This window comes from Rissa tridactyla, chromosome 8 (assembly GCF_028500815.1).
Source record: "Rissa tridactyla isolate bRisTri1 chromosome 8, bRisTri1.patW.cur.20221130, whole genome shotgun sequence".
Classification (NCBI taxonomy): domain Eukaryota; kingdom Metazoa; phylum Chordata; class Aves; order Charadriiformes; family Laridae; genus Rissa; species Rissa tridactyla.
Window position 1 is genome coordinate 8,637,787 of NC_071473.1, and position 22,637 is coordinate 8,660,423.

Below are 22,637 nucleotides of genomic sequence, written 5' to 3' on the forward strand. Positions count from 1 at the left end.
AGGGTAAGTGTGCCCAGCTGTCCAGCTTGTGAGGTCAGAGCAGCTGCAGTGTTAAGGCAACACCGCCCCAAGCTGCCAGTGCTGTAGATGCAGTGCCCTCACACATGCTGAGAGCATATGCCAGCATGGCACTCAAACAGCAATGGCCAGCACTTTATCATGGAAGGAGAAGCATTTTCATCTGTATGAGAAGTTTGGATATTGACTGTCAGGTGGACTTGATGTAAAGGAGCAATTCAAAGGGTGGTCCTCAAGCAATTCAGTGGTCCTCAAGAAATAAGGACACCCATGTATGGATCAAGGACAAAAATGTGGGCACTGGGTGTTGTCTGCATCTCAGGAATAGCAATTCCACAAAGACAAACCTCCACATGGTACTTTACAAGTTGTTCTTCAGCACCTCTGCAACCCAGAATGGCAAAGAAGCCCAAAGGCTACAGAGGAACAAGATGGAGAGCTCTGAGGCTGCCAAGCACCCTATCCACTTGACAAAGAGATTCCTGAGTGAATCCCAAAGGAGTGACCAAACCTCAGACGTCAAAACTTTGGACTGCACTGGGTGACAGTGGTTGTGCTCAGCAGTGCTGACCTGCCCAGATGCTGGGTGGCCAAACTGACAGATGCCATTGGAGAGAAAAGGGACTTAACCATTCAGAGCCTGAAACCCCACCACTGCTTTCTCTGGACACACACACATTGTGACCTTATAGCACCTCTGCGCTCCAAAATCTTTGATCACAGAGGATATATCGGGAGACAAGCACAGAGACACTCCTTTTAGATCAGGAAAAGAAGGCACCAAGCTTTCAGAAATCAAGTGCCAATCGGCACTTTTCCTTTACTGTGAAGATTCACGTGAGCCAGCAGCACTTCCGTTACTGACATGCAGGGGCCAGGTGTGCACACAACTCATCATGGGCACAGGAATGTAAAGGGCTTAGGTCTGTTACTAGGGCTGTGAAATATTCTCCATGCTCACCCAGAGGTAGCCTGGGTCTGCTAGCCCAGCAGTGTAACATGCTTGCCCTGGCCAAAAAAGCCATGCTAAAGCCTGCTTACCACAAGCATCTGCCGTGTGCTGTATAATTAGCCTGTGATGTGGAGCCTGATGAAAGCTCCTACACGCCAGGCATGGCAGGGTGGAGAAGGTTCAGAGACTGGAGCAGAGTCAGTTGAATACATAAAAGCAGCTGGGAACGGTGAGATGACACGCTGGAATGAGGTTCACGGTCCCCGTCTTTGAGGTGAAACCCCATGTCTTTATAAGGGAGGCATCTTTTCCTCGCAGGAAGCCTAACTCTTGCACAGATCCTCAGCACAACAGGTCCCAGTTTTACCCCTTTTAACTGTAGAGAGCTCTGGTTCACCCCTGAACTCTGTGATTTCTCTTTAAACCAATTGTCCTTTCTGTCAACATCATGTGCCTTGGGGCAGGGCTTCTAGTAGAAAATAGTTTGTGTTATTTAAAACATAGAAGCTCACAAAATTGACTTCAAACAGCCCAGACAAAAAAGGCAGATGACATATTTGCTGCAAATTCCAAAGAAACAAAACCATATCTCTTGCTTTTTTTGATAGCAAGAAAACCTGAGAGAGACATTAACAGCTCTTTTAATCATGATTACAGAAGATGTCATTCTCTCTTCCTGAAATGAATGAACACATTGGTAGTTGGCCCTCAAACCCTCCTTAGCTGAATTACAATTGCTCTGTTCTGGATTTCAAACCAGACTGAACAAAGGCTGTGTTTCCTTTTGTTGTTGCTTTAGTAAAAGCCTAATGACCAGGGCTGCTCCTCTTGGCACAGGAATTGCTCTGTATAAAAGGTTATAAACCAGCCCAGGTTCTGCTCTCCCAAAGAGAAAGCCACAAAAGATGATCGAGACAGCCCTACCCTGCACTTCTAACTCTGTCCTGAGGGGAATATACTGTAACCTAAGAGCTCTTTCTCAGCTTTCACTTTCGCGGCTTTGGAAGGGGAATATTTACCCCTGAGTCACGAAGAAGCTACTCCATTTCCAAAAGTAAAATTGCAGAACATTATACCAACTTCTATTTACCCACTCAAACCTGTGTTTTCAGGGAGCACAAGTCACCCCAGACTGCACCACTGCCTTTGCAGTGTAACAAGCTCCCATGCGAAGACAAAGGCAGTGAACCAGGGGTGACACACAGAGTTGCTGCACCCACCAGGAATTTCTGGAGCCTGCATGGGCTTTCCACAGGGACACAGCCTCCTTCAGGCACATCCACTTGCTCCGGCGTGGGGTCCTCCATGGGCTGCAGGGGGACAGTCTGCCTCACCATGGTCTTCACCACAGGCTGCAGGGGAATGTCTGCTCCAGCACGTGGAGCATCTCCTGCCCCTCCCTCTTCACTGAACCTGGTGTCTGCAGAGTTGCATCTCACATATCCTTACTCCTCTCTCCCAGCTGCTGCCCTTCTTAAATATGTTATCACAGAGGTGCTACTACTGTCACTTATGGGCTCAGCTATGGTCAGTGGTGGGTCAGTCATGAAACTGGCTGGAACTGTCTCTGTCCAACATGGGGGCAGCTTCTGGCATCTTCTCGTAGAAGCCACCTTCACAGCCCCCCAGCTCCCAAAACCTTGCCACATAAACCCAACACAGATACCAACAGAAAAACACAGCCCAAGCTGTCTGCTCAGTGCTCCTTCTGTCCCCTGCCCCCTCCACAGCAGACCATGGAGGAGAATATGGGACCCACCAGGTAAGCAAAAGGGTGAGAGGTGGATCACACAGAATAAGTGCCTTTAACTGATACGCACACCTCTGGCACGAGCTCCCTTGTCACCTAACCCCAGCAAGTATTTATTAATGAAACTCTCCTGACTGTTGATTCATTTGATTGTTAAAGCTTGTGGAACTCGTACTGTTATTATTCATTGTTATTAATGTTCACAGCTCAGCCTCTCTCTTTCCAATATGCTCCACAGAGGAAATCGAAGGCTGAAGCCAATCATTACAGTAAATGAATGATGGAGCCGCTTGAGGATAGGAGTAAGCCTACTGCTCTGGGACTGTTGCAGGTTATTGGGAGTAAGTTAATCTTCACACACAAGGACTGCAAAATGAGAGGCCATTTCAGGTGGGTTCTCTGGTCTGTGCACTGCTTCCTCAGTCAAGTTGTCAGTGAACATCAGCCTAACAAAGCTGTCTATGCACAGGACCAGGGACCCAGGCCAGGTTTTGATCTACATGTGGAAACGGGTCTGAGTTCAGCAGGAGCATGGCCCCTGTTAGACGGGTTCGGCACAAAGACTCACACAGATGCTACAGGCAACTTGGCACAGCCTTGCAGAAAAAACATCTGTGTATGACTGCACATACTGAATAAAAGCAGAGCTGGCTATCTTCATAAAGTTTTCTCCCCTCCACTCCTCTGCAACTGCTCATTCCTCACAAAAGGCCTAGGACAACACCAGCAGGGCACAGTGGGCGGTAGACCGGCACTCAGGAGTGCTGTGTAGAGGGGGAACAGCACGCTGCTTGCTTCAGTACTCTCCCTCTCTTCCCCTTCTCCAAGCCTCCTCCACCTTTCCACAGCCTCTCTGCTACACGATGTTTGCCAATTCTTGCACCACGTATTAATTCCCCAGTCCAGAATGGTAGTGCTCCTACCTGTCTGGTAGTCGAGATCCTTCTAAATCCTCAGTAGCGTTCCTACGCCAGCTTTCCAGAACAATATATTTGTTCATGTTATATCTTCAGAGTCTACAGAGCTGTCACATACCATATTCAACCTATTATTCATCTCAAACAGAGAATTCTGCAAAGGAAGAAGAAATAAAAGAGAGCTTAATACAGCTTTACTAAAATGGAATTTGCCAAAGACTCATAGAAAAATGGATTTAATTAGGGCTGCTAATGGGGAACAGTTTGTTCCTGTGATTTAAAGCAGAAGTTAGATAGTGTCTATAATTTCAACATTTTAAATTATATATAGGGGGTTATTTCTCATTTCTACCTTAATTACAAAAATCCATCTTTATGAATCACAATTTTGAGGCAAATAAAGCAAAGGCAGCAAAAATGATGTTTTATTTAATAAAACCTGTAAGAACTCACAAAAGAAGCAAAAGATACTTCAGTATGGATAAAACAGACTTACCGTAGCAAATAATAGTTGCAGGCAGTCCTCTGTATGCTGCTGAAGGACAGCGCAACAAGGTTAATTTTTTACTTGAGAAAAGGCGTGTAAAACAAGAAGATGTGTTCTGATATAAAAAATGAAGCTGGGTATGTTTTTTATGCATGGGAAAGTCCTCCATCTAATTTTGCATCTAAGCAGTCTATTAGAGTTGCAGGCATTAATTGGCCTAACGTGCTCCCACTAGTCATCCCGTATTCTAGAATTCTCTGCTACCCCTTCTTACATTGATTACTGTCAGAATCTCTGAATTGCCTGAAAATTGCTTCTCCAGATAAAAGGGCCAATAGATCTTGTTAGAACCACTCCTCCTGAGCCTCCTCTGTGCCTTTGATTTTATTTAAAACTAACAAACGTCGCTTTTGTGAAATTCCTCCTGTTAGCTGGCTCTGACCAGATGACCTAAGTAAATGAGTCTCAGCATTGTAAAAGCACTGATTAATTTAATAACAAATAACCCAGACAACTGACTAGCAAGCCAGGCCTAGCTGCTGTCACTGCTGTGGATTCTGCACCCACTGTAATGCATTTTAATACTGCACCTCGGATCAGAACGGAATCAATGAGTGAAGTTCAAATGTGGCACATTTCCTATTTCCCTGACAGCTTATTTCATGGATCACAGGGACCAAAGTACAGCTGCTTATTCAACAGAGGAAAGAATGAATCAATTTTCATTCTTTAATACACTGTGTGACCTATTCTCTGATGCTCTATCCTTTACAATGGCTCTAGTCTTTTCAAGGCCTTCAATTTTGTCAGATAGAGAAAATTTAAAATAATGACAAAATGCCCTGCCCTAGGTCTGCTTCCAACTGACTAACTGCTCTGCTGGTAATAAGTCCAAATGAAAGATATTATGTCACTCAGGTTGAATTAAACAGACAAACTATAATCCTGTATCATTAAAAATGAACCAATCTCCTGGAAGATTTCTGTGATTTCCCTCCAAGTTTCCCGCGAAAGGTGCTGGACACCACAAAGATTTTAATTCTCATCTGTTCCAGTTTTTTCCCCTACTTCAAAACATGAAAGAATAATATGACAAAATGGCAGCCGCAGCAGCAGCAGCTGGCTGAAAGAGCAGGCACTTCGCTGGGGAAATCCCGTGTCCGCCTGCTCCCTTCCCCCCTGCGCCGAGAGCTCAGGACCCAAGGCAGGGAGCTGAAGGCCAGCAGGGAAGCCAAATACAGAAATGGAGCGCCTCCTTCCCACCTGTGGTCCCAAAGATGGGACAGGGAGACCAAAGTTGCTCTGCTCACCCCATCAGAATCTCCGAAGCCAGCAGACACTGTCGAGTTCTTTAGATACTGCTCATTTGGGCAGAATAAAGACTTTCAGATGCATTATTTTGCAATTTCAGTGTGAAGATGATTATTGTCTTCATGTAGAGATATCCCTAGGTATTGTGGTTTTAATTACTCTCTGTGTGCCTTGTGTTTGTCTTGCCTTATTATTTAACCCCAGTTCACAGGTGACATTCATACTGTTCTTGTCATTGATAACTTGGTTTCAGCCTGGGCTTTCTTACCATAACAATTTTTCGAAGAAGGAAAGTCAGATTCCGCAAAGGAGAACAGCACAGAAGGGGGAGTGCTACAACCACCCTGGGCAGCCATAGGCATCATGTCCTGGAGATGTTAGCACCCCAGAGCCACGTGCCGATGGCAGTGTGCATGAGTGTGGCACCAAGACAGAGAGGGACAGACGATATGCCAGTGAACTAATGAACTAGACAGCACTGTGTGAACCGGAAAGCTTGGAAAGGAAGCACACGGACACCTCCACAGGCAAACAGGATTTCTGGCTCTCCTTTCTCAAACCCTCCTCCTTCTGCCTCATTGTACTTTATGACTGGGACAAAGGTGAGACCCCATGAGGCTTGCCTGGCCTTAAGACATAAAGGTAATAAATCAGGCCTTATCAGAACATTATCTAGATGAAATGGACATATCACAGCTGGTTTTATTTGCTTTTCTCTGTACATATCCAGTAGTTCAATTCTAGGGCTTTCGAAGCATGTGGATTTAACAAATATCAGTACTTCAGGGCACATGGGTAAACAAATTGCTTTTTCCAGTTCAGAAGATGAATCTGGGAAGAGCATGGGTCACTAAATGGCTGCAACAAATGTTCTAGTCCAGACTTGTGTTTAAGCAGGCTACGAGCTGTAGCAGAGGTTGCTGGTTTGATTTGTTTGCCCTTGAGAGATTAATTTTCCTTTTTTATTTTTCTGCTTTTTGTGAAGGCAGTCCAGAGACATGTCGCAGCTCAGAACAACCCATCAGCCGCGGCTGTTCCACTTGCTGCTTCGGTCTAGAAGCAAACAGGACAGACACTCAGCTTGTGGGAGCTGGTGGCTGAACTGTGAGCTCTGCAGCATTTGCCATCCCTCCTTCCCAGAGCTCTCCAGGTGCAGCCGTTCAGAGGATGAAAAGTAACTCGGAGGAGCTGCGAATAGCAAGTGCCCTGGCTCAGACATACAGCCCTACTCCTTCCCTTCTCCCCAGACTATCCAGCTTCAATAAAAAGAAGGTCTGCTCTAGTTGTTCAATAATGTAGCAGTTCTGAATGTTAATCAATTCTCCTTTCCATTATTAAGCTGCCCTTGAACCCAACAGTCCTCTGGCCTGAGGAGACCCGAGGTGACAGACCTGAGGGTGTTGCCTACCTGCTTTCCCTGAGCTCCGCGAGAAGCCAGCTCTGGGCAGGCATGGCACACCGCCCGCTTCACCCCTTGCACACGCGGAATTGACGTGCAATTCCTGGGTCAAGGACCTGCACCAGGTCCTTGATCCAGCACTCCTCTGTGGGGACACAACGGAAACCTTATATCTGACGTGAAATGGTCTCCCCTTCTCACCACAGATATATTCCCTCCACACCAGCCTGAAGACTTGTGGCTATCTTTACATTTTCCATATAAGATCAACTTTTCCTTCCCAGTTTTACCAGACTTAACTCTCTTATCTCCGGTCCCTCTCCTGAGCAGACCAGCTGCCCATGGACCAGCTACTACTGTTACTCAGTTCATTGTGGCCTTAACCTGCTGCTTTTCTCACCCAGCCAGGATTGTCTTGCAGCTAAACAAAATATCTGAACTTTTCATTGATAAAGTTTTGGCAGACAGTTCTGGAGGACAGTGATGAGGGATGGAGGCTGAGTAGCCAGCAGCTATTGTACAGTCAGCTGCTGAACAAGTGGATTTTGATGAGGTTCTCCTGATCAGCTTTGGGTGCACGAGCAAGAACTGGCACTGGGCACATACTGTCATGGGGGTTAGTGCTCTGCAGCCCTGTCACCAGCACGCATTTGTCCCCTAGCTATCAGAAAGGATGTGAAAACTGCCCACTGTGCTCTGTCAAAGTAACGTTCAAAATGGAGTTCTAACAAGACCTTTTCCCTTCAAACAATGTACAAATTAAGTCAGCAGCATTTGAAAAATGGCCCTAATCCCTGTCTGCATGGGGAGTTTGTTCCCAGTGCAATGTGCCATATTATGACAACGATATATTCTTCAAGTGAGTGAAAACTAATGAATAACTAACACCCTGACAGTCTTGCTATTACTGAGTGCTTAGGAGTTGGGTAAAACTGACAGTGCAAGATGAATACGGCACTAAGGCGAGATGTTACTTTGCATGACTGGTCAGGGGAATCCAGCCTTAATGGACAGTACAGATGGGTTAATTCTAAAGGCTGAATTTGATTCTGAGCCATAGTTGCTCTCTAAGCAAATAAGGAAGGCTTGATCGCTTGGACGACTGAGTCGCAGGTCATAGTCCCGTTTGTGAAGGATGCACTGGCAAAGGATGCGAGTTTGCCTGTTGCCTCTGCATCCCCAAAGCAGGCAGAGCCCTCTGCCTGCCTCCGGAGCGCCCACCAAAACTCTGGCAGTCGACTCGCCTACAAATGCAGTCAGGAAGGCGGGACTGTCCCTAGCAGGAGGGATCACCAGAGCACACAGAATGTGCACTAGCCCCTGGTTTCACAATGCAGGAATCACGAGGTGCCAGTGAAATTATTTGATATCAGGCTGAAAGAGGAAGGGCTGTATGACCCCAGAACTGAATGTTGGCTCTTTGCCCCGAACACTGTGGAGCCCAGATGTATTCACAGGTTTCAACAGGATTCAGAGACACTCCTGGAGCGCAGCCCCACCTGGTAGTTCAGTGCAATGGTCAGGTATAACCACCACTCCAGACAGACCATGAGCAGGATCTTCAAGGACCACAGGCAACTAATCATGTAATCCATGTCCTGTCTGCTATAGGGCAGTCCTGTCTCCATCTCCTAATGGCTGTGGCCAAAGAGAGACCCTGAGCTAGCCAGCCCTCCAAGCCATGCTGAGCTTTCTCCATGGTGGTGCTAGAGGTCATTCAATGGCTTGTCACTGTCAGCACCTGCCTGCAGCATCCCCCAGACTCAGCAGCGGATCGCCGTCAAGGCGGGGATCTCCTGCTGTGTCTCGGTTAGCTCTGCCCATCCCCAGTGTTAAGACAAACTGTAGTGCTGTGGGGTCTCCCCTACAGCGGCAGCACCAGATGGGCTGTGTCACCAAAGAAGGCTTGGCTTGCAGCACCAGGCAAATTTCACAAGTTCCTTGAGACTTGACATGGCTGCATCTCGTTTACACTGTCTTTCCCTTCAGTTTAAATGCAATCATGGACAGATTTTCCCTGTTCTAAGAAGATATGGAGTAGGTCCCAGTCTGCACCTCTTTCCAGGAGTAGAGACTTCAGACGGTAACAACCTCACAGTGCGTCAGTCTGGTGAAATCGTGGTCATGGTGATGTCAGGATGTCTCTGAGCCTCTTACCCCACGCACGAACCAGGAGCAGCCAGTTCCTGTAATTACAAAGTTGAGCCATATCAGAGGAAAACTAATCAGCTTGCTGGATGCCAGCAAATTAAATATTAATCTAACTATTGTGAACACAAAAATGTTAATCTTCAGATATTTTCTGGCACAAGTGTCAAAATCAGAGTGGAACTAAGGCTTTATTCATTTTCCATTATCAACTTAAATAAAAACACTCAGAAAAACGGCAATGATGTGCAGAAGCCACTCAGCACAGATAATTACAGTGTAAGTTTAGGCAGCTAATCACTCCTAGAATATGCTTCAGATCGAGATAAGTCTCACTGGCTTGTTTCCCTGCTTTGTTAAATCAGACAGACTCTCAGCTTTGCTTGACAGGGATGAGGCTCCCAGAGTCAGCATCTTTAAATAACAATAGGGCTGTCTGGCAGGCATGGAAGCAGCAGGATGGAGAGAAGGCCTCTGCACCAGGAAAGCAAAGCAGCAAGAGGGAGGGACACGGCAGAAGCAAAGCTGGGAGGTGGGGCAGGCAGGAGCAGGGAGAGGTGGAGGAACACAGGACAGAGGGTACGGAGCAGGGCAGGAGTGGAAGCAGAGGTACCAAGAGCCATAGGCAAGGACACACCAAAGAAGTGAAGAAGAGCTGCAGCTGCCACAGTGGGATGAGAACGGCTGCGGCGTGGGAATGGCTATGGGAAGGTGCAGTCTCATGGCACTGAAACCAAAGCATTCTTCTGCAAGGGAATCCACTTCTTTGGACTGTGGGCAAGAGGTAATTTTCCACAACCTTTTTTCTGGCCTGACCTTCCCAGTGGGTGCCAGCCCACACTCTTCACATTCCAGTTCCAACAAGGGCCTGACTTTGCTGCCTGTGCTCACAGCAAGCACGGGTCCCAGCAGCAAGTGGGAACGGTGAGCTCTTGCTCAGCACAGGGTGGATGCAATGAATGAGGCCCTGTACTGGGGATGGTGAAAGGGCCATCTACCTGGGACAGAACACACTCAGCTGCAGTTTGGATAATTTTCCACTCACCAATATATTGAGGCAATGTCTGACCACTGCATTTACATTACCCAGAATGGAAAAAATGAACTCCCCTTTATAATTCTAGTGGATCGTCCTTACGTTCTCGATCGCTAATTTACATGGGCTTTTTGCTAGGAACTAGGGCAAGAATTATTTTTATGACAGCATTCATGGATATTCTCTCTTCTGCTTAATTATTAACTTTGCTGTAGTAAATAAAGGGGTGTTTATGAACTCCATCAATCTCAACAAACCTTTTGCATGTAAAGCACTGAGACATTTGTAATGAAGAAGTAGCATTCACTTTTGCTTTATTTAAAGGAATGAAATGATAAACATAGTTCTGTGGATGCTCTTGTGCAGTTCTTAAATTAGAATGCCTGCCAGCAATTATGCCTGACTTACTAGCTGCTTCATTACAACAACCTAAAAGATAGAAGTGGACTGGAATAAATTGGGACTTTAAAGAGCTCGTACACCCTTCAGCAACACACAGGGTTTCAGGGATGGCAGAAGGTCTATTAGTTAACACAGTGCTCTGTATTCTGTTTTGAAACTACAGTGTCTCTCCATGTCAGGAGCAGTGCATCAGCCGAACTCTTCGGCCATGTCTCTGAACGCTGCTTCTCCCAGGCTCTGCTCACAGCGGTGGTGGAGAGCTGCTTTGGAGGGAAATGCAGAAATTCTGTATTTACTTCCTTTAGCACATTCTGTGTCCAGCCTTTTTTAGTCATATCGATGGGCTTGTATCCTGTGGAATGCTGGGTTGCTCTATTTATTGTCCGGAAGATCCCCATCAGATAGAATGCACAGGGGAAGTTCCAGCCACTGAATTATTCAGTGTAGTCCCCAGGGTTGGCCTCACCATTGAAAATGCATCTCTCTAGAGACACACAGACTAAAGCAGTAGCTGCTCCTGGGTGTTACACATCCCAAGACACCGCTCCCAGCCATTTGTACATCATATTGCTAAACAGTCCTTGCTAAGGTTTCTTCTTCTGATCCAGTTTGCCCTGACAAACAGTACTTTCCCTGAAACAGACACATTCTCTTCTGTTTTCTAAATAATCATCAATCTTTTTTCCCTCTTGATTTAAGAAAGCTATGATCTTTGGGTATGTGCTACTTAGGATCCTACGGGCTCAGCACAAGCAACTGACACAGAAGCCAGTAAATTATTCCAGCTGAGCAACATAAACAAGAAGAGCGTTTGTCGATGTAAAATGAAAATGACCATGCTCTCATTCTGGAAGAAACTGTGGTATTAGAAAGCATAGGTTTGACAAGACAAGCTAAAATCTACACTCTTCAGATTCCAGTAGGCCTATGCTATATTAATTATTTATCAAGATGTTTTCTTAAAGTAGTGTCTTTGTGCCTTTAATTTTCAATTCCCTTAATGCTATGAGGATCTCTGCTGGCAACGCCTCAATTATTAATAGAGTTAAAACAATATTTGTTTTCCCAAAATACATTTTTGAATGCCGTCCTCATACCAGTTAGGTTTTTCTGAAACTTTAATGAGGGTCTCTGATTTCCTCCAGACTCTTAGCTGAGGCACAGACTTGGCTGGGCCTTTGATTTGGCTGTCAGAGCATGCACGGCACTGCATCCTTCACACTGTTCGTCCCACTGGGGCTGGGGGAGTGATCAAGCTAAACAGCTGTGATGAGGGAGGAGAAACAGCAGCACGTCTGTAATTGGGAATTTCAGTTTCTGAGTTCAGAGGTTCTGTTGTTCTAGTGACTGTTTTGCATTTTCTTATTCCAGCAGCTGTCCCCAGGCTCAACAGAGAGAGGCTGTGCTTTTCTCAGTTCGGAATACTTTCCTCCTAACAAAGAAAACAACAGTGCAGTTCCTTTAATCTACGAGAAAGCCATTTCAATCCGGCAAAAGGATACTTGAAACATCATGGTTTTAAGAATTTTATGCAATCTCAGCCACTTCTCTCTCTGCCAGGGAGCATATAAAAATTTAAAACCCCAAATACTGCTTCGTGCTTTTCTAGGCCCTAATTATAAATACATTTTCGCAAGGAGGAGTCAACTTAAGCCTAATATTGTGTGAAATCTCATAATTTCAATACAGTCTTCACTTGATGTGGATTGGTAATTGGTGCTGTGGAATCAATTTTTCCCATACTTGAAACACCCAAATGAGTATGAAATGTGTTGCATTTGTTCCATGCACGTCTACAGTTCTGCACTTTGCTTGGAGTGGAATGATCATTCTTTCTGATGTATTTTTTATAACAGAGCAACGTTCCTCAGACTTTGATGTTTCACGTATGGAGCTATTATAACCATTTGCCATTTAGATGCATGATCCGTGGCTAATCTCCAAAGCTTTGATGCATGCAATAATTATTACTATTGATGTCATTGCACCATATTTAAAATATGAACATATCTTTGTAAGTCTACAGCTAACAGAAGAGGGAGGCAACCAGTCCACACCAAGGCTGGAAATTTCCTGTTGGTAAAGAGTAAACCTCTGAAACAGTGTAAGATGACATCCTATAACCTCCACTGACGATGATGAATGCAAGGGCTCAGAGCGCAGGAAGGTGATGCAACGTGTGCTCTGGTCTCTGTGCACGGAGAACAGCTCTAGGAAATTGAGCCCTGGGGTCTCCGGATACCACATTCTGACAATCTGCTCTTGATGCTTGACCCTGAACTCAGGCATATGGCATGTTTCAGGCAACTCCTGCACCTAGGGCTCTGAGTAATTTTATCTGTGCAGTGTGTCACTGGCATTCAGGAGCCTGGTGTTCATTCAAACCATGGTTTTCAGACCTGGCTAAGCAGAACAGCTGGAAGTTCCCCAGAGCTCTCCACTGTCCTGTCATGAAACCTGGGGCTGGACAGATTGTTAATTGGGGCGTTGTCGTAGGTATTTTTCGTGAGGGCTGCAAAGCACTGGGAGTAAAACAGCACCTCTCTTGGTCTAGTCGCTTTCACACATTGATATTTAACCAGAACCCCCTGTCCTGCACAGATGCACAGGAACATGGGAATGGGGAGAAAGTGAAAATCCCCAGAGAAGTTTGCTACTCATCCATAAATTTGGGATGTAGTTTTAGCCTTGGAGGAGGAAACGTCATGTTTGTAAAGTTTAAAACATGCCTTGGCCTGTCTTTGATATGCTGCAGTGGAGTCAAGGTTCCTCATGAATTTCATCAGAAAGTTCACTTCTATTCTCCTGGAAACTCTTTGTACTCGCTGGCTACTTCTTCAGCTTTTTGGGGACCATCTTTGCAACAACAAAAGCCAAAATGGTCAATAGCAGCAACCTGTGATGACCTGGCAATCAGTGGAGAGAAAGAAGCAGCCACTGGATTACGACAGATCCAGCCCCATAACAACACTAACACCTTTTTCAAGTTTCAGCTGAATTACAAGATCAGGCAAACTAACAATGCGCACAGTTCCTGTGGTCTTATTTTCTGCAGTAGCCTGAACATATGTTTATCATTTGAATATAACTAGAGCTCTTCTGTTCTTGCAGAGGAAATGCGATGTAAAGCAAACACATTTAACAAGCTGCAGGAAAACATCACGGCTCACATGGCACTACCCCAGACTGGGGAAGGTGAGTCCCTGCTGGGGGAACACGTGCGAGGCAGCCATGCAACTTGCTGCCTAATTACTTCTGATGCAAAGAAATCATGGCTCCGCATCACAGCGATGGCCAGGCACAACTTCAGCCAACTCTGCACTTGGGAGCATGTGGTGCTTACACCAAACATGAGTTTGGCCCATGGGTGGGTTCATCTTTTAAACCAACCAACAGTTCTCCAACATGGATTACAAAGTGATTGGAACCTGCACAGCTGAAACCATCTGGTGCTTTATTTCCTATGTTAAAAAACACAACTTGCCCCATCAATCCCCACAAAGCAGGTGTGATTCCTCCGTTTGTTCTAAGAGCGCTCGGAGGTTTAGCCCTGGGCTCCACACTCCAGCAGTCTAGGTGATGTTACAAAGCTGAAAATGTGCAAATGTGTGGGCCTGTATTAAGACATTCAACTTGCTAACACGTACTTTATAGGTAGCAAGCTGCATTAATATATTTAGTTAACCTTTCAATTATGCTACTGGCAACCATTTCTGGAAAGTCAAATTTAACAACTCTGAACATCTAACTAGTTGGAAAAAAGTTATGTTTTGATTGCACAGGGTTAATAAATTCTCAAAGCTTCTTTATCAGAATAATTTTTGTGTGCAAAGACTCATTTTTGTATCAAGAACTAATATTTGCTTTAATTATCTTAGCATAATGCTGTATCTACAGAAAAGCCTATTAGAAAATAACAACAGACAGAAAATAGACCAAGGTCTTCAGCCTAAAAAGTCACATGGGTCTGAAAGCACTGGGAAGAGTCTGCTTGGAGCATATAGGACAAGACTAGTTTGATTCTCAAAAGCGGATGGCTTACGCTGCTAAACTCGGCCTCTTCCTGAGGACAGGTGGAAGCAGCCTGCAGCGTCGTCTGGCTTAAAACAGACAGCTGACACCAAGCTGAAGTTGTTACCCCGCACCTCCTTACAAAGAAAGATGTGCAACGAACAAAACTCTGGCTCCTGCAAGCCAAGCCAAGTGCCAGGGAGCCAGCCTGTCTGGACAGGGCATGCCCTTGTGCCTCTGTGGAGTGACTGCACTTCCATAAGAGGTGTTAATTATAGGCTGCCTTTGCCTTGCTCAGACTCCACTGGTTGGTCTGACGTGTCATGTCTGAGTAAAAATTTCATTGATTTTATTACGTAGAGCCAGTGTTTTACATTGCAGGATCGAGAGACGGAAGACAGAGAGCGATTAGCAGAAAAAGAGAACAAAAGCAGAAGGCCAGCAAGGGCAGATGCAAGGAACGGGAGTCAAGGGCAGACAAGCGCATCAGCAGTTAGGGAAGGGGCTCTGTGGAGCCACAAGCCAATTACACATAGCAAAGACGTTCCCTGTTCCCTGGCTGGCCTGTCTCATGTTGCCTCCCGGCCTTACTCAGCCATTATGATCAGAGTCGTGGTCTGCACAACTCTGCCTCTTAGGAGGTGCATGTGTTGGCCCTGCTCATGCGGTCTGACCTGCTGTGCTGGCCGCAGAACCTCTCCTTCCTGGGCCCCTGGTGACATAAGCAGCTGACAGTAATCCAGGAGCTGAGCCCCACTATCCAAACAGGCTACAAAAATTGCTCCCAAAGACATTGGATATAGTCAACTATCTGTAAGAAAAGTGAATCCATGCAGAGAAGTGGAAACAGAACTCTATGCAGGTCCTGACCAAGGAAAACCTCTTCCCTGGCAGGCAGAAATTCCTTTGTTGGCCTCCAAAGGCAGAGCTCTGCAGAGCTCCTGGAGATGCCAGCGCACACCATGGCCCTCACAGTATCCATCACCCCCTTTCGACTGCTTTTAAGATGATCAGTGTACATGCCCTTCCTTTCCTTTTCTTTAGTACACAAGAAAGACTGTCAGTGTCACAGTTAGTACAGCTGTACTGGATTGTCATTTCATCCCAGGGGCACAAACCAGGGAGAGACAAGTGTAACTTACTCCTGTATGAACACTGTCTAATGTCCAAGCCTGACAAACCGACAGCACAGAAGAGAGACATGACAAGAGCTTGCTTTACAGATCACTTTCTTGTTAATGGGGTTCTGGTGGCAAAATTATTGAAGTCTCCAGTTCCAGCTTCTAGGCAGTACTGCTGCTCTCTTAATCCAAGACTGAGCAAAATTAGCAAAGCTGACATACTCCCTAGCAAAAGCTCAACTGCTCATCTTACCATTGTGCAGAGCACAAAACAAAAGTGAGTGCAGGGAACTAGATTCACAACTGGTGCAAATCATACTAGCTCCACTCCACTGTGGGGTCACTCCCTATGGAGCTAGCCCAGCACCATGGAAAGGCCTTGGCAGAGTTCGTATATTCCTAGTTTAATTCCAAACCAAATGAGTTGAATGCAGCATCTTGATCTTTAGCTGGTGACAAGAGTCCTAACATGCTTCAGCAGGATGGCACAAAATTTTCCCAGATGTCTTTACCAGCTACCAGGGCATTCCATTTGATTTCCCCTTCAGGGATCCTTAGTATATCTACATTGTGAAGGAGAGACCAAGTTAATCTAGAACTGAATCATGCATTTTATTCTGCAATACAGCAATACAAATCAGAACGCACTAGGAAGGAGGTTAAGCAAAGACAGAATCTCTCTGAAAGAGCAATATCAAGCCCCAAGAGTGTCACAACTGTCAAGAGGAAATGGCCTCAAGTTGCACCAGGGCAGGTTTAGATTGGATATTAGGAAAAATTTTTACAGTGAAAGGGTTATTAAGCATTGGAACAGGCTGCCCAGGGAAGTGGTTGAGGCATCATCCCTGGAGGTATTTAAAAGACGTGTAGACATATGCTTAGAGATATGGTTTAGTGATGGCTTTTGTCAGAGTTAGGTTGATGGTTGGACTTGATGATCTGAAAGGTCCCTTCCAACCTAGGCAATTCCATGTACCTCAGACCAAGCGTTGCCTATTCAGAACACCCTGTGGTCACAGCAGGCGTGCTTCTGCTGGGAACCACCACCTCACAGAAGTTCTCCTTGGCTATAAGGCTACTTCCCAGCCCGACACTTGCATATCAGTGAGATACCTGCAAAGTCTAATCACAGTTTTAAAAATAGATGAATTAAAGCATCAAATAGAGTAAGCTCAGAATGCAGGTAATTAGTAATCAAGTCTGGCCTGCGTTCCTTCCCATTCTGGACCTGGCCAAGAGACCCTCAGAGCTGCATGGAAAGATGACATGTCACCTGAGCAAATCTGCAAAAGGACCTCTGGGGTACTTAAGCATTCAAGTAGCAACATAGCACAGCACAGTCTTGCTTTAACGTAGATTACCAGCTGCCCTTCATGATTCGGGTTCTTTAAAATAAAACACAAGTACTGATGGGAGGCACTTTTCATAAAACTGTATTTGTACATCTAAACAGCATGTAATAAAGTTCTCTGGTGTAACACTGATAACACATTAACCCTAGGTGTATATGCCCAAGGTTACACATATTTTCAAACTAACGCTTCCAAACCAACACTTCATGGAGATTGCTTCGAATTCACTGAAATAAAAAGCACAACCAGCACAAGGTCACACCGGCCCCATCCCCTCACGCTCAGGCCTCCTGCGTGTATCATCAGGTCCCAGGTGGAGGTGTGGGTGGGCAAGCAGCTCTGGCTCAGGACACTACCTCTCTGCCAGATTACAATCTGAACACAGCATCTCTTCTGGACAGACCTCTAATAAACACACATTGTCACTTGAGGGTTGAGGATTATGGTGACAGGAAAGGAATTGGAGCATTTCCAAAGAAAAAAAAGAGCCTATTAACCTGCTGCAGAGCATGGAGCTTTTTCCTGTGGCAGACAGAGCTGTCCCTGCTTAGGAATTACAAAAATGATGGAAAAATCCCAGGAATTTTTTGGCTGGTTTCATCTGTAAAGTTACCCCAAAGTAATTTCTCAATGTGAAAATAAAAGGACAGACAGGACTTTATCCCCTGAAAGATGCTGCCTTGTATCTCATTCTACCCCAAAACAAGTGCAGTTGAAACACATGACACTTAATTTTTAGGCAGCAGTGTCAGCCTTGGCTTTTTAACTGACTGTTCAACCTTAACCTGCTGCAGGAATCAGAACAAACAAGGCTTGCTCAGCATCTGTGGCACTCTCCCACTTATTAGCTGCCCAGGTCTCACTGTGCAAAGCACACAGCAGTGGCAACAAATGAACAATCCTTGCTGAGAGGGAAGCAGCTGAAATACCCATAATGAAAATTCAATGTTGAAAATGCTCTGAACTTATTTTCATTTTTTCAGGCTTATATTGAAAATCATTATTATTATTATCACCAAACATTTGACTTAATTTTTAAAAGTTATTATAAAACTGAGAATAACGATGATATTGTATTACCTTCCCCAAGGTGGGCATCAAAGGTAGAAAGTTGTGTATTTAACCAAAGAGGCTGCAGATGGGACGCAGGTACCCACATAGCTTCTAAAGTCCAAAGTGGAACTCTGGAAAGGATCCAGGTATCCCTCAACTCGAGAGGAGAGAGGAGAAAAAAGAATTTCAGCTGTTGCTGCCCTGGTCACTCTGTCAACAAATCAATAAAAGAGCTTCAATACCTACCATGAGACCTTCCAACGCTGCATCATTTCTGCATCCTCAACAAGCTACAAATAGCTTCCCTGTCCTCTGATTTCAGTGCCAGAGAAGAGGAATTTTCTTCCGAACAATTTGATGACACATTGGCAGAAGAGGCTTTGCACAGGAATACCGTAATTCCTTATCTCTTGCCAGCCTACAGAGATGGTGGAAAGTCTACGGAGAAATTACTACATCCTAGATGGCAACAATTACAGTCAGTGCTCAGCAAAGACACAGAAAAAATGGTGAAGGATGAAATGCCGTGCATGGGAAAATGGCAACTACCGTTTCTTACTACCTTAGGTTCCTCATTTTTTCTGCACCATCGCTATTACACATGACAGTGACTCCTAGCAGTTAGATCGTGGCCTTCTGTGGCCAAACACTGTGCACATGTACACCATGTGAAACTGTCATTACCACTGAAGTTTATATTCCAATGCATGTATTTCTTCTGAATACCAGACCAGAAAACAGCCGATCCCTGTATAGCAGAAAGGTAGAGTTTGGTGATAAAACAGCAGTCAGACCTTCATCACCTTACTGGCTATGAGTACTTTGGTGCTTGTAAAACTGTCCCTGCAGCACATCTCCAGACGAAGTTCTCCTCATTATTCCCAGTGAGACCAGAAAACATCTCAGGCCTAGGTTCAGAACAGCTCTATGCAAGCAGTTAAGGAATGAAATGCCAGCGCCCTTTTCCTCTACCCAGCCGTCCCTCCCTTCCTGTCCAGGATCTTTTTGACCAACTACCTAGTTAGAAGGGAGCCACATTCTGGGCAACTGCAGGAATAAAGAAAAGTCCCAACTTCTTGCAGCAAAGTGCCAGAGCTGCTTATCATGTGGATACACAGAAGAAATACCTGTATAGTATATAAATCACCTGTCATCATCCTCCCTGGAAAACTCATTATTATAATAGTCTAATCATTGTGATATCCACTGGTATTACTCCCACTAACATTAATCCTGATTAGTTCATCTGGTATTAATGTGGATGTCACAAGTACTTCCACGTGATTTTCCAGGCTTGTTGTGTGCTTAACACCATCCTAGTTTCTGCTTCAAGGAAAAAAGCTGTTCATTCATCACCTGTAAGACAGTCAGGCACCAAAATCCCAGGATTCATTAACTATGCTGATCCCTTCCCTTTGGTCTCCCAGTGTCTTCCTCGTAGTGAAAAAAGTACTTCATATCCTGGCATTGTGCAAGCTCCTCAGTGTAGGGAATTTGTGTTTTCATTTTGTTCTTTTGTGTGCATTCCACAGAGCTGAGTGCAACATCAGCGATCAACGATTAACAACAACCTGTCCAAAACTCCGGTGTCTCACAATCCATCCGATAGGTAGGGTCAGTCTTTTAAAGACAGGGGAGCAGCTGGGGTTTCCTACATGTGCTCTCCTGTGCCTGTGCTCTCCCCTGGACAATGGAGTGGGTCTGGCCTGCAGGCAGGTCCCACGGGAGCCAGGAATTTCATGTCAGCCTGTGACAGGTAACACGACTGCTGGCGAGAGCCATATTCTCCTGCAGCAAGAGGAATGGGGATAACTCTGTCTGCTCAGCCCAGGCATCTTATCACAGAGCCAAGAGTTTTACTACCAATTCCTTCAATGCTCCTTTACATTTCACTAGCTCTGCCTTAGACATGGCTGGAATATAAAATGTAAGTCCACGTGAAGGAGCATCAGCTAACTCATGCTGCCCTCTTCAGGAGCTGCTGTTAAATCATTACCAGGGTGCAGCACAACCCTGCTGGGCAGGGAATAATTTGGACTGGTTTTCATAAACAGGCACATCAAGAACTTCATTTTAGCAAAGATAAAGTGCTTCTCAAAAGGAAGGGCTTTTTCTATGGCACCAAACGCGCTCATCTTCAGCTCTGGCTCTTAGGAGCAAGAATCAGCTTTTCTTCAGGAAGAGCATGCACACAGGAGACGCAAAGGAAGATGAAGAGTAGGTCAGTAGTGGCAGTAGCTATACCCACTGCCTGTAACTGGGGGGCAAACAGATGGAAGGAGATGAAGGGTGGCAAAACCCTTACTCCCTGCTTCACGTTGTGATGCAGAGGGTGGGACACACAGGGGGATTACCTGACGGCACAGGCCATCGCACCCACACCACAGTGAGCTCAGCTGCCTGATCACAGTCACAGACAGCAGGCACCGTCCTACTTTGACAGAGGGCTTTATCGCTCAGGAAGCAAAGCATCCAATGACAAAGCTGTTGGTCCACTCAGTGACAGGAATAAGTTGCCCCAGAACCAAAAGAATGGGCATGTCACGCACAGGAGAGGAAGAATGTCAGGAGCCTATACGCACACTTCTCAGCGGCTTGTCCAGTCATAAACTCCTGAAAGTGTGGAGAAGAAGTCAGTATCAAACAGCAGGGACACAACAATCAGAATGCAAACACGAATAGATCATATGAAGTGGGAATAAGAGAGGATTTTAGCATTACATCAGTATAGGGAAAGACCAGAAATAAAGTCAATGAGAGAATTTCAACTAGTTACATTTCATTAAAGAGCTAGAATTCAGCACAATGTGTTTGAAAGGTGCAACTCCATATGGCAAGGTCATGGTCTAGCATGTGCTGCAAAGGCGTGCCAGCAATGCTGTCTCAATAAAGGGCTTTTAGCTTCTTCCCATTACATAAGAGGAAAAAGCTAGACCCATCATACCCAAAGCAGCTATGTGGAGGCAAGCTACGACACATTTCAGAGATCGTGTGTTTATAGTCCAATCATGTTTAAATCTTTTGTTCCCATCTGCCACCCAGGGACATCTTTGCATTTTGCTTTTATTTATCACCAAAGTCTATTCTCATTCCGGCCCACAGAGGCTGGTGAACAGTGTTTCTTTATTTTTCATTCCAGAGGATTATTACTTATGTTGAACCCATTTGTCCCTACCAGAGATGTAAGATGTAGTTCCCTAGGAATTCAGATGTTGTTTAAAGTTCTTTTCCAGTATCCGATTTGCCTTTTATTTATTTAGGGAGCTATTTCAGCAGGAACCTTGCTGTTGAGAGACACCGTGACTTGTTTACAGCACTGATCCTGAAGGCACACAGGAGCTGGGGGAGTCAGGCAGGTGGCAACACTACAGATTAACGAAGTAATTACAACAGAGAATATAACATTATATAAAAGCAAAAATAGCGAAGGCAAGGGAGGAAAAGGAAACATAAATTGGGAAAAATATACAGTTGCTTAGGACAATCACAATGCAGGGACTGGAGTGTGCCCCCGTGCAAGCACTTCCCAGCCAGACATCGCCTCACTTCAGAGTAGTTCTCCCCGCATGTGTTGTGATCATGCATGTGGCTGCTAGCCAGGCTGGTATGTCATCTTCCCAGGGGCTATCAGCCAGGCCTGCAGTGAAAGGCTTGTCTGGCTGCAGCAGAGTGTGGGGCTGGTAACTCCCAGCAACAGACACGTGAAGTCCTGACTCTGCTCCGTTGCAGACATACTCCGTAGCCCTGGGCAAGCCTCTGCACCTTCTCTTCTGTCAAAGGTGCTGGGTGACAGTGACACTCTCACTGTCTCACGAGAAAGTGATATACTCATGACTGTCTGGAGCTGCTCTGAGCCGCTTGATAGGAGAAGAGGGACTGAACAAAATCTTGCAGCCAGGCATTCCCAGGCCCCCTCGTATACAGCTCGCAGCCAGGTGTGCAGCGAGGGAAAGGGACTGGACTCGGTCAGGTAGCGGGGGCTGAGCAGCATCACTCGCACAGGACTTCTCTGGGAATAAGGCTCCTTGTACAGAGAACGAGCCAGGTCCCTGGGCACGGCACCACGCTGCCAGCCTGACGCTCCCTCTGCGGGACTCGCTTGGCAGCACCAAAAACCTGCGTTCTCCTTAACTGTAGGGGCTTCTGAAGCAGCACTAAGAAGGTACATCAGTGCCACAGACACAAAGTAGCTGCTAGTTATTCCTGCTGCTGTTAGTTTCCTTTGGTCTCACTCTCTGATCATTTAATGGGAAGTAGATTATGCAATAATTGAATGTTGCAACCAGCAGACCCCCCCACACAGCAGGACATACACATTATTTACCCATAAAAAATATTCCAAGGGTTATTACCATGTAAACTGTGATTAATTAAATTCACAGGAATTATTTCTGAGGCATGCAAATGGGAAGATTCCTGCAGAGGAAAAGCTGGGGAGCTGGCTCCATCCTGACAGAAACACAGCCACAGAGTGAGAGGAAGCCCTGAACTCTACCCCCCTGATTCTTGTGCTACACAGTGAGCAACAAAGCGTGCAAAGGAATGGGAATGGTGGAGACTGGAGTCAGTGTCTGCTTCACTCATTCAAATTTTCCATCTAGAAAGGCCACAGCCTCCTGACCATCTGGCCTCCTCCGTGCCAAGAGGCTGCTCTATCCCCTTGCACAGGCATTAAGAACA

The 22,637-nt window shown here is 45.7% G+C and overlaps 1 long non-coding RNA gene across 2 annotated transcripts in view; it reads right to left on the reverse strand.

Moving 5' to 3' along the window:
* Positions 1–22,637, reverse strand: part of LOC128913790 (uncharacterized) — a 64,252-nt gene that overhangs the window by 28,431 nt on the left and 13,184 nt on the right. The window contains exons 1-4 of one of the 2 annotated variants that reach the window (XR_008468070.1): positions 18,204–18,346; positions 17,985–18,114; positions 8,890–9,020; positions 3,644–3,791 (exon numbers count right to left, since the gene is read on the reverse strand). This is a non-coding gene — a long non-coding RNA (uncharacterized LOC128913790). Of the gene's footprint in view, positions 1–3,643; positions 3,792–8,889; positions 9,021–17,984; positions 18,115–18,203; positions 18,347–22,637 lie in introns of those variants that run through there. The other variant, XR_008468071.1, reaches the window with a different exon arrangement.